We start from the raw sequence: 13,323 nt of genomic DNA, 5'->3' as shown, positions 1-13,323 counted from the left end.
CACCGCAGGCAGAGTGCTAACTAATATACTGAAAGCATTATCAGTCATGACTGAACATCATGGACAGTGTGTGAGTCATAAGGAAAATAAAAATTTAAATAATATAAAGAGAAGGTATCTCACCCAATATTATTTGCCTTTTAGATGAATGCTTGATTTGTATGCTATTGGTCCGTGTATTTTTGCGTCCATTCATTTTTCTTTTTTAACCAATAAATATAAAAACGAAAAATGTGATTTTCTCTTTTTTTGTTTTTAAACTGGTGAAAAGATAATCAAAATACAAAGTTATTTTAATTATTTAATAGTATTTTACAATTGAAAAGCAAATAATTTTTTTATTTTACTTACACAGTTTTGCTGTTTCACATTAAGGCTTCTTCTGGCTGTGAATTCGCAGAGCGCGGCTTTATGCACGTGAACATCACAGCATTTCTTACTCATTTAGACTATATTAAAACGCGCAGATTATAACTGGCAAGACTGAACATCTACGATGTTTGAAACTATAAAGGTTGATTTGTGATAATGGGCTCTATCTTACACCCGGCGCAATGCAGCGCAACAAAAACCTAGTCTAAAGTCAATGGCGCAATATGTTTTTTTGTTATTTAAAGAGCGCATTAGCAATATGCGCCGAAACGGGACGACAACGCGGGTTTGCTTAACACATAGGATACATAAATGCACAGCAGCACGAAAACGCTTTTAAATATGAAAGATTTAAGGATTGAATGAGAAAGATTATTATTGAGTCTCTTGGACATAATTGAGGACTAATTATGAGACGATAGAAGGCACAAAGAGCTGCTTCACCTGCAGCCTGGTAAATAAATGCTTTGCTTTAAACAAATGCATGTTTTTAAATGTTTTTAAATGCTACCTCACGGATTTATTGTATATGATGACTCTGTACCTGTGGATATGGTGAGATGAGAAACATTTTTAAGTAATGCTTAAAAAACTGACGCTGTCCAAGTGCTGAACCTTGCGGAGACTTTGCTGTTTGTAAATTCTTTATCTCCTGTTTGTAACGTAACAAATAAAGTATTTTTACAGTACAAACCTTTTCTTACATACTTGTAAATTATTTTTTGATGATATATTAGATAGCCATTTAAAGCAATTAAAAGCCTGCTTTTTTACTTCCATGGGGCAGGTGGCCTTTCTGTGTGGAGTTTCTGCATGTTCTCCCTGTGTCAGCGTGGGTTTACTCCAGGTGCTCCGGTTTCCTCCCAAAAACATGCAAGTTAGGCAAATTGGAGATACCAAATGTCCCTCCCCCAACTTGTGTATAAATCAACTTGTCTGGATAAACTTGTGTATGGATTACCTGGTTCTCGCCATGAATATAGCCGTAGATGCTGGAATGGGGTTAAGAAATAAAGGAAGAAGAAGATTTTACTTCCATGACTAAATGAAAACGGGTTTTAAAGGTTTTAATGAAAAAAATAACAATTTCAAAACAAGTGTAAAACAACACAATTATTTAACATTAATCTTAAAATGGGGATCTTCTTCCTCCGCTTAGTTTTTCAGTTTCAACTGAGGGGTTTTACCATTAACGGCTATTTTCAATCAACAAGCAGTCGGTGTTCATGCCAATTTGATTGTTTAAGATAGAGCCTGATTTGTGAAAATTATATCATATATATATATATTAATAACAAACTACTTTTTTTACTGTTTCAGACGGACGTCGGTCTTTTTTATACTACATAATCTCTCTATTTTCGCACAGTCCTTCCCGTTCACTTTGAACATTTCTCGTTGTGAATGAACGTTGATTTGCGTTTAAATACCTGTGTCTGAACCATAACTTGTTGCGATGACAGATGCGCACAGGCTGAATCTAAAACTAGTCAATTGTTTCTGACTGCAACACTGCATGTTCATTTTAATAGCCGTTAATTATAAAATGTGTAGGCCTATCTGTCTTCCGCATTCACCGGCTTCCCAGCAAGCAATTTTGGCTAAAACAAGGCAAAATTTAGGTTGTCAGTGAAAGTCTAATAGTATAATAGCCCAAGAATAGACGATGCTTATGTTTACAACATGTAAAAGAAATTAAAGCAAAAACCTTGAACACCTGTTGCTTACATGATGGAATACAGTACTTCTCCAAGTTTTTTTGGCAAGCGGCATGTAACCAAATTCAAGGTTATTTAGGGTAGAAGTGTGTTCCTATTGCACAAGCCGGACTATAGAGTCTCGGTTTTTGCTTGCTGTGTTAACATAATTTGACAAAACTCGAAGAAATGTACAAAATGCGTAGAATGATGATGTTTACATGCATGAAGCAAAGCACTGCGATCACTGCCAAAGAAGTCTGAATGTGAAATAGCTAATAATCGCGTTTTTTAATTTTAGTTTTAAATGTATAATAAAGGTGCCAAAATCATAAACAAAAATCTGAAAATACATCAATATTTGTTTTTTTGGGGTAGGATGTTCTAAATACAGTTTGAATTTAAAATTTGAAATTTAATATTGCATTTTAAAAATACAACAACCGTTTATATTTTATTTTTCATATCATGGTTTATAAAGGAAAAATGAATGGACGCAAAAGTACACGGACCCTATTTCCTTTCATTCATGGTTTTGTTGATTGTTAATTTTGATTTGTATTTATTTCTTTTTGATTTAATTGATATTTGGTAAGATAGTACGTTCACTCTTCTGATTTGAATTGATTTTGCGTTCATTAAACAGAAAATTTGGTTAAAATATTTTGTTATATTATGTATTAAATATTTTTTCTTAACTACATGCATCCCTTTGCAATGTCTAGTAATATGCTAGCAATGCTAAAAGTAACTTGAATGCTAAAAGTAATATTAATAATGTAACTGTAATTTTTACTGTAACTGTAAGTTTGTTATAATCAGTGGTGTCATAACAAGACTTGAAATTTACTTTTGACTGTGTGAAAAATTAGTTTTTTTAATCATCCGGCCTGACCCTTCTCTGTGAAGGTTAATATTATATCTTTTTATACAACAGTTCTTTCTGGTTCTCGAATCTGATTGGCTAAGAGCTATGCGATATTGTGCTGATAACGGCACTGTAACCGCTTCACCTTGCGTATCATTCCGCCACCTAGTGAATGGAGGTCCTAAGCAGGCTCATCTCTGAATGGAAAAACACAGACGCCCTGATCCATTACACGTATGCGCAAGGTATACAGTAGGTGGCAGTAATACTCCCAAGGAGTGAGCAGCCATTAAACGAAAAGAAGGAGCAGACGCCCTGTTTTGAATCACTCTCCGTGTGTCTCATTATTTTACTAGCTCATAAATCAGTCTGTGAATCCCCAATCGGAAGTTATGCCGTCAAAGATCAGCTCTCTTGTATACGTTAAAGTTAATGGGAGAAATGTCTTGTCACATCGTGTGGACGATTAACACTTGGAAAGAGGAATATAAACACTCGTTTTTTTCAGGACCTATTATCTCTTATCAGAACGCGAAAACACCGTGCAACTGCAGGTAACGTAAGCACCGCAGCTTTTAAATGTGGACATTGATCATTTACTTTATCGTGACGTGACTATTAAATCATGTTATGAGATATCGCCACTGGTATATTTATAAGCAGCATGCAAAAACATCTCTCTGACACGTTTTATATAGTATAACGTTTTATATAGTACTGACAAGAACAAAGTTAAATAATAATAATCGAGTGCTCGTATCGCGTTAAGAATAAATGAGAAAGCAATAGTAACGTTATACAAGTATAGTTTTATTCACTTTTTTCGCGCCAAAACAATAACACCACAAAAGACACTAAATATGAATAAAAAAACAAGTAATAGTTTGATCATGACACCAAATACTGCTGATTTGATCTCATTTTGACGATCATAAACAAACAAGGCCAACATGAGAGCCAGGTAATCCCTGTCAGAGATGTAGCCCAGAGAGGGCGGTGGTCAGCGGGGCGAGTGAACACTGACGTCCGCTCATGCTTTGGTTCTCATTCGTACCGAATCTCACTAAGCAAACGTTCAAACAGGCGCTATCTTTACTAATCGACTGCAGATTTAAATATAATACATATACATTCTCGACTGAACTAATCTTAAAACTACACTTTGTGACCAAGAAACGGTAATATAAAGTAACGGCTTTTCCGTCCATTGAGTTGTTATGAGCTTCAAAGCAGTGTTTCCTGTCATTCTGGCCGCCCTCAAATCCGTGGCGGAAGAAGTAGTTCTCAAACAAAGAGGCTTTTAAAATAACTCCGTTGTTGTTTTCTTGTTTTCGTTTTTCAAACGTGTGCCGTCGAACTGTTGTATAAAAGCAATATCGCTCTCGGAGTCGTGTGATATAGCTCTATATCATCACGGCTGTGATTGCCTCCGGCACTCGGCCTACGGCCTCGTGCCTCTGGCCTAATCACAGCCGTGATGATATAGAGCTATATCACACTCCTACTCGAGCGATATTGCTTAATTAAACTCATTGACACATTTCATCTCTGACAGTAGGATATGGACAAAGTCCACATGCAGCATCTCATCACATAATCATTCACATTTCTGTCTTTCTTTCTTTCTTTCTTACCCACAATATGGTGTAAATAACAGAAGCAAGACTTTATTTATTTGTATTCTGTGCGGTGACTGGATAGTCTGCACCTCTGTATGTGTGTAATTTACTATAATGAATGATTGTTGCTGAAACTCACAGTTCAGGCTCCTGGGCACATCAGTTAAATAATAAAAGAATGTTGCCAATGCAAAATGAGCTTTATTTTAAAATATAAAGGGGGTGAATGAGAAAAGTCATTTGTAGTCTTTGCAAGTCTGGCTACAAGGGACATAAATCTGCTTCTGTTTCATGCTCACTGTGGGTGGATCAGGGCTGAGAGGGTGAGAAAGAAAAAGACAGACAAAAATGCTTAGCACAAAATGCATGAGAAAACAAAACAATAAAAATTAATGCTAGTTGTTTTTAAGCTTGATGCTTTATTTGCTTTATTTCTGCCAATGATGGCTATTCACTCTGTATGCTTTGTTGCTTGTGCCTGAAAATCTCCAGAGGTTTTGTGAATGACAGAAAGGACACTGTGATCCTGTGATTTGAGTGACATTCTCCTTGCATCAACAAAACTGGTCGATGTTTGCCTAATTACAGTGTTTCTTTTTCTCAGACACACACACACACACACGCACGCACACACATACACACACAATTAAAGATGCACAGGCTGTCTGGTCAGTTGTAGATCATTAGCCTTGCATGTGCTGGAGCAGGATGCAATTAAAATTGGTTGTTTAATGCAATGACCTGATGCTCTGAGATCATCTTCAGTTTACCCCACCCACACAGAGGTCTAATCTGAGCTGCCATGGTGGTGGTCGGGTGTTGACACTAGTGAGCTTGTGAACACAGGACTGCTGATATTCAACATAAACATGGTCACATACTGTACAGTCAATATTCTTCAATGTCAGTAAATGAGCGACTTAAAAGGTCAGACTGACAAAACCAGACAGATGACATTGAGAGCTGCAAGAGTCGAGTTCCTTTAAATGGCTGCGCAAATGTTTATCCTTTGTGCTGTGTCATACTGAAAGAAGAAAAGATTCTCAATGGCAAAGAATAGAAAAAATACTTACATAAGCCTGCATTCTTTGCTTTGAGTTGTTGTCAGGGTTGTCGAAATGTAGGTACATTTTCTTGTGAAAGTAAACTATTCCTGTGGTTAAGAATAGTTTAGCAGACTCTCCGAAAAAAAAGTTTCAAAGTTGCCACTGGGGCGGTACCTTTTCAAAAAGTACACTTGTGTACCTAAAGATGCATATTTGTACCTCAAAGGTACAAAATGGTACATAGGAAAGAAACCTTCCCAGTGACAATGTTCTGTCATAAAGGAACTATACTCTCATTCTGGCGTAATAATCAAGGACGTTGCTGTAATATCACCCAGGCAATGATATTACCCACTGCCCCGAAAATAGTCCCCTGACATTGAAAGTTAGTAAAGGGACTATTTTCGGCTGCTACGTACAGTAATATCATCGTGCCTCCTGCAGCCATGTTACAGCAGCAAAGTCCTTGATTATTACGCCAGAATGAGAGTATAGATCCTAGAAATTTTTTGTCGGTCTTAGTACACAATGGCCCTCATTTATCAAAAGTGCGTAGAAACGGCCGTATATGTTGGCGTAAGATTATGCTTACACTCCTCTGACCGCCTGATTTATGAAGCTGTGGGTACCTCTGAAATTTAGGTGTACGCAATACCTGCCCTTCATAAATGCTGTGGCTGAAAACGATCGTCATAAGAATAACACGCCCCTATATATTTAAGTCTCCGCTTCCCCCACACCCTAATTTTACGACATGGACACACAAAAGACGGTAAAAAAGAGAAATGATGTGGAGATCGAGACCATCACCAGGGAAGTAGAAAAAAACAAATTTCTTTATTTGGAAGCTTAAAGAGTGGGATAAAAGGGGCCCATAAAAAAATATGGTCCCAAATTACCAGTTCAGTAAATAGTGTGGGGGTTGAGAAGCGCACTCCAGCAAAGGTGAGAAATGTTTTATTGCTTAATAAAAGTGATCAAGTTAAACATGAGTGCTCTTGTTTATTGTAGGTGAAAAAAAGTGGTCCGATCTAAAGATGGCCACAAAGAGGCGCATTTCCGCAATGAAGAGAAGCCAGAGTCAGACTGGGGGAGGACCACCGGATCCAAGCCTCCAGCTGACACGATGAGCGGGTGGCAGCCCTCATCAGAACAGCGTCTTTAGAAGGTATCAGGGGGAGATACCGACGACATTTATGGTAAAAATAAAATTTTATAGACCACTGTAAAAAAACACAAGTCAACTCGTTTTATTTAAATTTTGCTGTATTGTTTTGCAGATGATGACACTGCAGGTCCCAGCGCCCTTGAGGCATCTCCCACTCAGCCCATCCAGGAACCCTCACCCAGAGTCTGAGCAGGTCCAAGCGAGGGAAGCCGAGGCTCGTCCACCTGCCTCTCGCGCGCAACGGCCAAGGGTCCTGACGAATGAGGTCCTGGAAAGACAGACAGAAATTTGTAGACTACTGGTCGAAATTAACAATTCTTTAGTTTCAATTAATACGACATTAAAACAAATAAATGAAAACTTAAAAAAATAAAAAAACAATGCAAACTGAGTCTCTGTTATTTTAACTTGCCCTTAAAACCGCCGAACAAGGTCCTGTCTGAGCTGAACAGCTCCTAAAGCCGGTGGTGCTGCCCACTGCTCCACTGGCATCTTGGGTCTGGGGCCAGCACGTCAAATGGCACACGATTCATCTCAGCCATGTTGTGCAAGATGGCACATGCCAAAATAATGTTGCATACTTTCTGTGGCGAATAGAGCAGCGTGCCCCCCGCGTGTGCCAGGCAGAGCCATCTACCTTTTAGAAGCCCCACGCAGCGCTCCACAGTGGCTCGTGTTCGTGCGTGCGCGTGATTGAAGTTGCGCTCCTGATGCGTCTCGGGGTTTGGCACAGGGGTGATCAAAAAGTTTAAAAGAGGATAACCCATGTCACCTGAAGAGGAAAAGAGAGGTTAGGAAAGGAATATATTTTGCAAACTAAATTAGCTCTTAGTACTCACCTAAAAGATAACCAAGACCCCTTAATGCGTCCTCCTGCAGTTGTCTGCGCACGCTGCTGTGCTAAAAAATTTAGGCATTGTGGGTGCCTCCAGGCCATCGTGCCACAACATTAATAGGCAGAGTCTGGCATCACAAATTATTTGCCCATTGACTGAATGATAATTTTTGCGGTTGATGTATGCATAATCATTAACCGATGGTGGTTTCAGACGCACGTGGGTTCAGTCAATTGCACTTATGACATTGCAGTCCTGATGCCAGCCAGCACGGATGGCAGCATGCGGCTCATGGTGGGTTGGGATATGCCAGACCTGTCTGCAATCTCCCGTTGAAAGGTTCCAGTGGCCAAGAACCCCATTGTGGAGAGAACCTGACTGGAGCAGGTAAGGCCCTTGACCACCAAGTTTCACGTAGGAGGTAGGGCTCCAGGTTATTGCACAGCTCCAGGAGAAAATGCCTTGGAAGTCGGAATCTGTTCATCAGCCATTCATCTGATTCATTCAGAAGATCACGCCTATCCCTAAAAACTTGTTCCCTTCTCAAGGGCGCATATGCGTCTTTTAAAAGCGCCGGGTCAGCCATCATTGCAAACTGGTGTATGGTGGAAATCCAGTTTAAATAGCTGTTTGAATGAGCAAATGCCCTATCACAATCCATTACTTTACAGCACGTGTTTTGAAACAGTTAGCACTTCACATTTCGTATCACGTCACATCTATTAGGGTGTACAATAGTGATGATGATGTGATGTGGAGTACCATTCATTCAAATTAATAATTGCATGACAATTTGTAATGTTATCATTAGTATTCTTATGTTTTTTAATATTAATGAGGCTTATTGTTATTTAGAAGAATGTCATTATTGTTTGTATTTTTATTATTATTTAAAAGAAGAAGAATGTAGTTTTTATTATTTCTGCAGTCGGAATTATTTTTTGGTCATTGAAAGCCTTTCATTACTGAACCCAGTCCGTGCGCACCTGCCGGGCCTAACCCTTAAACGTCAGGTAAAGCGCACAGGCTCGCAACTGAAGGAATACATATGCCAACAAATCAAATGCTTTGATAAAGTCACACAAATTAAACATTGAAGTCCATGTTGCACAAAAATAAACACTGAAGTTTATAATTACCATGTTTTCTTTATTTTGTGTTTTTTTTTTACAGTGGATCACAATATATCATATCTTTAAGTAGTCAGTGCGTTTTGTGGTGTTAGGAAGTGTTTTTCTGCGCATTTCGGCACTAACTCAAAACGTGCGTTCATGTACACCACCTCCTGAGCTGGTGTAGGATTTGAGCGTGCCTTACGCCAACGTCCATATTGATAAATCTCAAAGTCACCGTGGTTTTAGGCGTACGCTGGAAATATGGTGTACGCACATTTGATAAATGAGGGCCAATTTAACTACAAAAGAGTCAAGTTTTAAATAGGAAAAATATCCAAACTCTATTTTTTAGCATGATGCTAATGGTCTAATCAGATTCAATGGATTATGCTAAGCTATGCTAAAAGTGGTAGCCAGGGGCGGATTTAGTGATTTGGGGGCCCAAGGCAAAATCATGTGTGTCGGGGCCCTAACTCTTTCTCATCGCTATCTCTCTCTTTTTTTCTCGAGGTTACCTAAGTTTCAGCCCCCAATGAGGTTGAGATACAGTGTGTGTATATATATATATATATATATATATACACACTGTCAGAAATAAAGGTACAAAACTGTACCTTTTCTGTCACTGGGGCTGTACCCTTTCAAAAAGTACAGCTTTGCACCTGAGGATTTCATTTTACTACCTCAGATATACCAAAGAGAGCTTATAAGTACCTCAAAAATACATATTAGTATCTCAAAAGGTACATATTGGTACTAAATGTTTACATCTGTACCTAATGGTCCATACAATTACCTTTTTAAAGAGTGCTGCCCCACTAGCTTTTTTCTAACAATGTAGGTCCTTAAGGTACAGTTATCTACCCAAAATTGTATTCTGTTTTGTATTCCTGTACATACATATACATACATACAGTATTGTTTGAATACTATGATTGGATTTTATATTAACCACAGTACTACATGGTAAAAAAGATGTGTAGATTTATGTACTTTTTTATTTTACTTTGTGTACTGAATTTCTTTAATATATTTTCATTTAATGCCACATTACATCCACAATATATTTTAAATTAAAATACTTTGTATTCAAATGAACATAATACGATGAAAAGAAACATAATATGGTTTTAAAATAATGCAAGCATAGGTGTTAAGAACTCGAGACAAGATAAACAAGGAGTGAAATTTGACTTTATACAGTGGATGGTAAAGCGTCATGTATTGCTTCTGCATTACATTATGTAAATAGTTTTTATATGAATGAACTATACAGATGTCATCTATCAGATACATCATGTACTTTGACGTTCGCTAGTGAAATACAGGGCAAAGGCGATGCATGGTACAGTTTTCATATGAGATTTAAATGAGACTAAAGCGATCACGAACTTGTGTGCATATTGGGGAATGCATTACAATCTTTAGTGGCGCTGGGCAGACATTTCAGCTGACTAAAACTTACCTAAAGGCTACTGTACCTGAGATTACACGCTAATATTATATAAACTGTAGAACCTGTATTATTTGCGGAGCATACTCACCGGCACACTATCAGTGTCCGTGGCCGAGAGAGAGCTGTGTCTGACGGAAAAGAGGTTGCTGAGAGCAGCACAGAACGTGTGGTGTTTGTGTGGAGAAAAGTGGAGACTTTGGCTACATTTTTGTGTGAATCATCTTTTCTGCTCGATTGGTGTAGCAACGTTTCATTCTTAGTTTATTTCCTTGCAGCTTCGCTCTTTTAATGTATCATTCTCTCTCGCTGCTGCCTGCAGCTTTGCTGGCTTTGTTGATTTGAGCTACGCGCCGCGCGCATGCGCTGGTGCATGGAATGATCCACTCTAAACTATAATGGGGGGCGGATTTGTGCAGATGTAATAATAACGTTCAAATCTTTTATGGGAATATACTGAAAAACACAAAAGATGTTTAAATAGAATTCCTAATTAAACAAAATTATTATAGTCTTTTGGAAATCTTGATGATAACCAGGGGCAAAAAGTGGCAGCTCACCAAGTACACCCCTGCGTTTTGGGGCCCCTTGGTAACGCGGGGCCCAAGGCAATTGCCGACCTTTGCCTAATGGGTAAGTCCGCCCCTGGTGGTAGCACCAGACCCGGGGATCGGCTGAATGGATTCCAAAGCGTTGAAGGTCGGATGTTTGACTCTGGGGGAGCTGGAAGATGGGCATGTTTTCAAAAAAAGTGGAGGGTCCCTTTAAATCTTACTTATTTTTTGTAAAAATTGCTTTAATTTTACTGCATGGAAAAGCTTTCTTCAGATATTTTTTCATAAAAGAAGAATCCACAAAAGTGTTTACAAATGATGTATGAATGAATTAAACTACACTTTTTTTTTGACTGTACTACCACTTTAAGATGAGAGATGAGAGAGCAGATTTCTTTGACTTTGGTCATTTAGCTCTACTGCTAATCTTTGTGTCTTTTTAAAGGTCAGTCTTGCACTAAACAGCAAGCACAAATTAGGCTCCCCAAAGAACAGGAAGAGATAAAAGGGGGAAGTTGGGCTGGGCGATTAGATCTTAGACTGATCGATGGAGGATATATGATCTGGTTCAGTTTAGTGCTGTAGAGAGAGGGAGAGAGAGACTAATGTTTGCAAGGGGAGAGAGCTGGGTAAAATACCAAAGTGTGTGGGTATGGCACGGTATCTGAGCTGACTAATGGCTGTTCATGGCAAATCTTCAGATGACCGGAGGGAATAGATGAGTTTAGCGGGAGAGAGTGAGAAAGAGAGCGAAAAATGCAGATATAGATATGGATATTGAGAGTGAGAGAGTGTGATAAGACATAAATTGTTCAAGAGAGTCTTTAGCACCAGAGAAAACTTGGAAAACATTTTAAACCTTGCTGACATTTCCCGACTCCCTTGAGCTCGCTCGCTTTTTGTCTGTTTCCTCATACGTTTTTCGTTACATTGCTATCATTAAAATTGAGTACATAGTCTCAGATGGCACAGCTACTGTATAGTACAGGCTCTAAAATCAGTGGGAAGGTCTGGTTAAGAATTCATAGGCTCCATTTTAACCCCAGTCCTGAAACTGCTGGTCAGAAATAATTCTGTGGATGAATATGTATTGTCCATCTGAAAACCATGTTACAGGTTACTGTTGTTAACACTTTACTTTACTTTACTTTACTTTATTGTCCACGTAATGGAAATTTGTCTCTGGCTTCACATACATCAATACAACAACACATAACACATAAAATACAATAAGAAGTGAGAATAAAAACAAAGTACACATCAATCATTACCATTTAAAATCTTGACAGCATTTGGCACAAAGGATAATTGGTAAACCTTCCTACTCGTGGTTAGCTGCCTATAACGTCTTCCCAACGGCAGCAGTTGAAACTTGCTATGTAGAGGATGAGAGACATCCCCTACTATCTTTAAAGCCTTTTCCTTACTTTTTCTCTGTGTCTTGCCAATTATCTTGCTTGCCTCAATCACATTCTTGGAAATCACAAGCTTTTATTCACAACAGTCAGGTTACCATACCATGATGTCATATTAAAAACCAGAATACTTTCCACAAAATTTTTATAAACCATTTCCAGTATAATCTTGCTCACACCAAAGTGATTCAACCTCCTAATTAAATGTAACCTCTGGTGAGCCTTCTTACAGATGCTATTGGTATTTTCTAAGAAATTAAGTTGGACATCAATATATGTCCCCAAATACTTAAAATTACTGACAAATTCTATTAGATTTCCATTTAGTACTACAGGTTCCACCCCCAAAATATTACGCTTGTCTCCAGTTATTACCAACTCCTTTGTCTTATTTGTGTTTATCACCAGTGCACTCGACTGGCACCACTCAAAAAGGGCTTCAGCATGTTCATAATATGCAGAAGCACTACCAGCATCCACTTTCATAAGACCCAAAAGTGCCATATCATTGGCATATTTAAGGACACTAAACCCCTCATTGTTTATCTTATGCTCATTAATATACAAGGAAAATAATATTGGTGATAAAATTGCTCCCTGAGGGGCTCCTGTATTTAAAGCAACACTATGTAGTTTTTTTACCTTTAAATAATGTCTCTAAAATTATTTCAGTGATAGAACAGCTTTTAACTTGACAAATTGTACTGTTGCTGCAACCTGAGCAGCCTCCTAGCTGCTACAAGCACACTCTGAAAGTGGCGGTGGAGGGTAGAGCACACAGCCCGCCCCTCCCCCTGCCTGCAGAAGAGTGTCTGATACCAGGCACTGTTGCGCTTTTCAACCACATGGGGGTACTGTAAGTCATTTTTAAATGGAAACTACATAGTGTTGCTTTAATGTGATAATTCCAGACAATTTGCCATTAATAGCCACTCTTTGCGGGCGATTAGATAGAAAATCTTTAATCCCCAGATAAGTCCTCCATTTACCCCCAAATCAATCAGTCGCTGAATTAAAATGTGAATCTTCATCGTGTTAAAAGCTGATGTGAAATCTAAAAACAAAATTCTAGCATAATTTGAAGCTAATTGTACATGCTCAGCAACTGAATTATATAATGTTAAAACTGCATCATCAGTACCTCGTGCTTTTTTGTACGCGAATTGCAATGGATCCAAGA

This window comes from Misgurnus anguillicaudatus, chromosome 21 (assembly GCF_027580225.2).
Source record: "Misgurnus anguillicaudatus chromosome 21, ASM2758022v2, whole genome shotgun sequence".
Classification (NCBI taxonomy): Eukaryota; Metazoa; Chordata; class Actinopteri; order Cypriniformes; family Cobitidae; genus Misgurnus; species Misgurnus anguillicaudatus.
The sequence above is the reverse complement of the archived record's forward strand: the minus strand, read 5'-3'. Positions refer to the sequence as shown.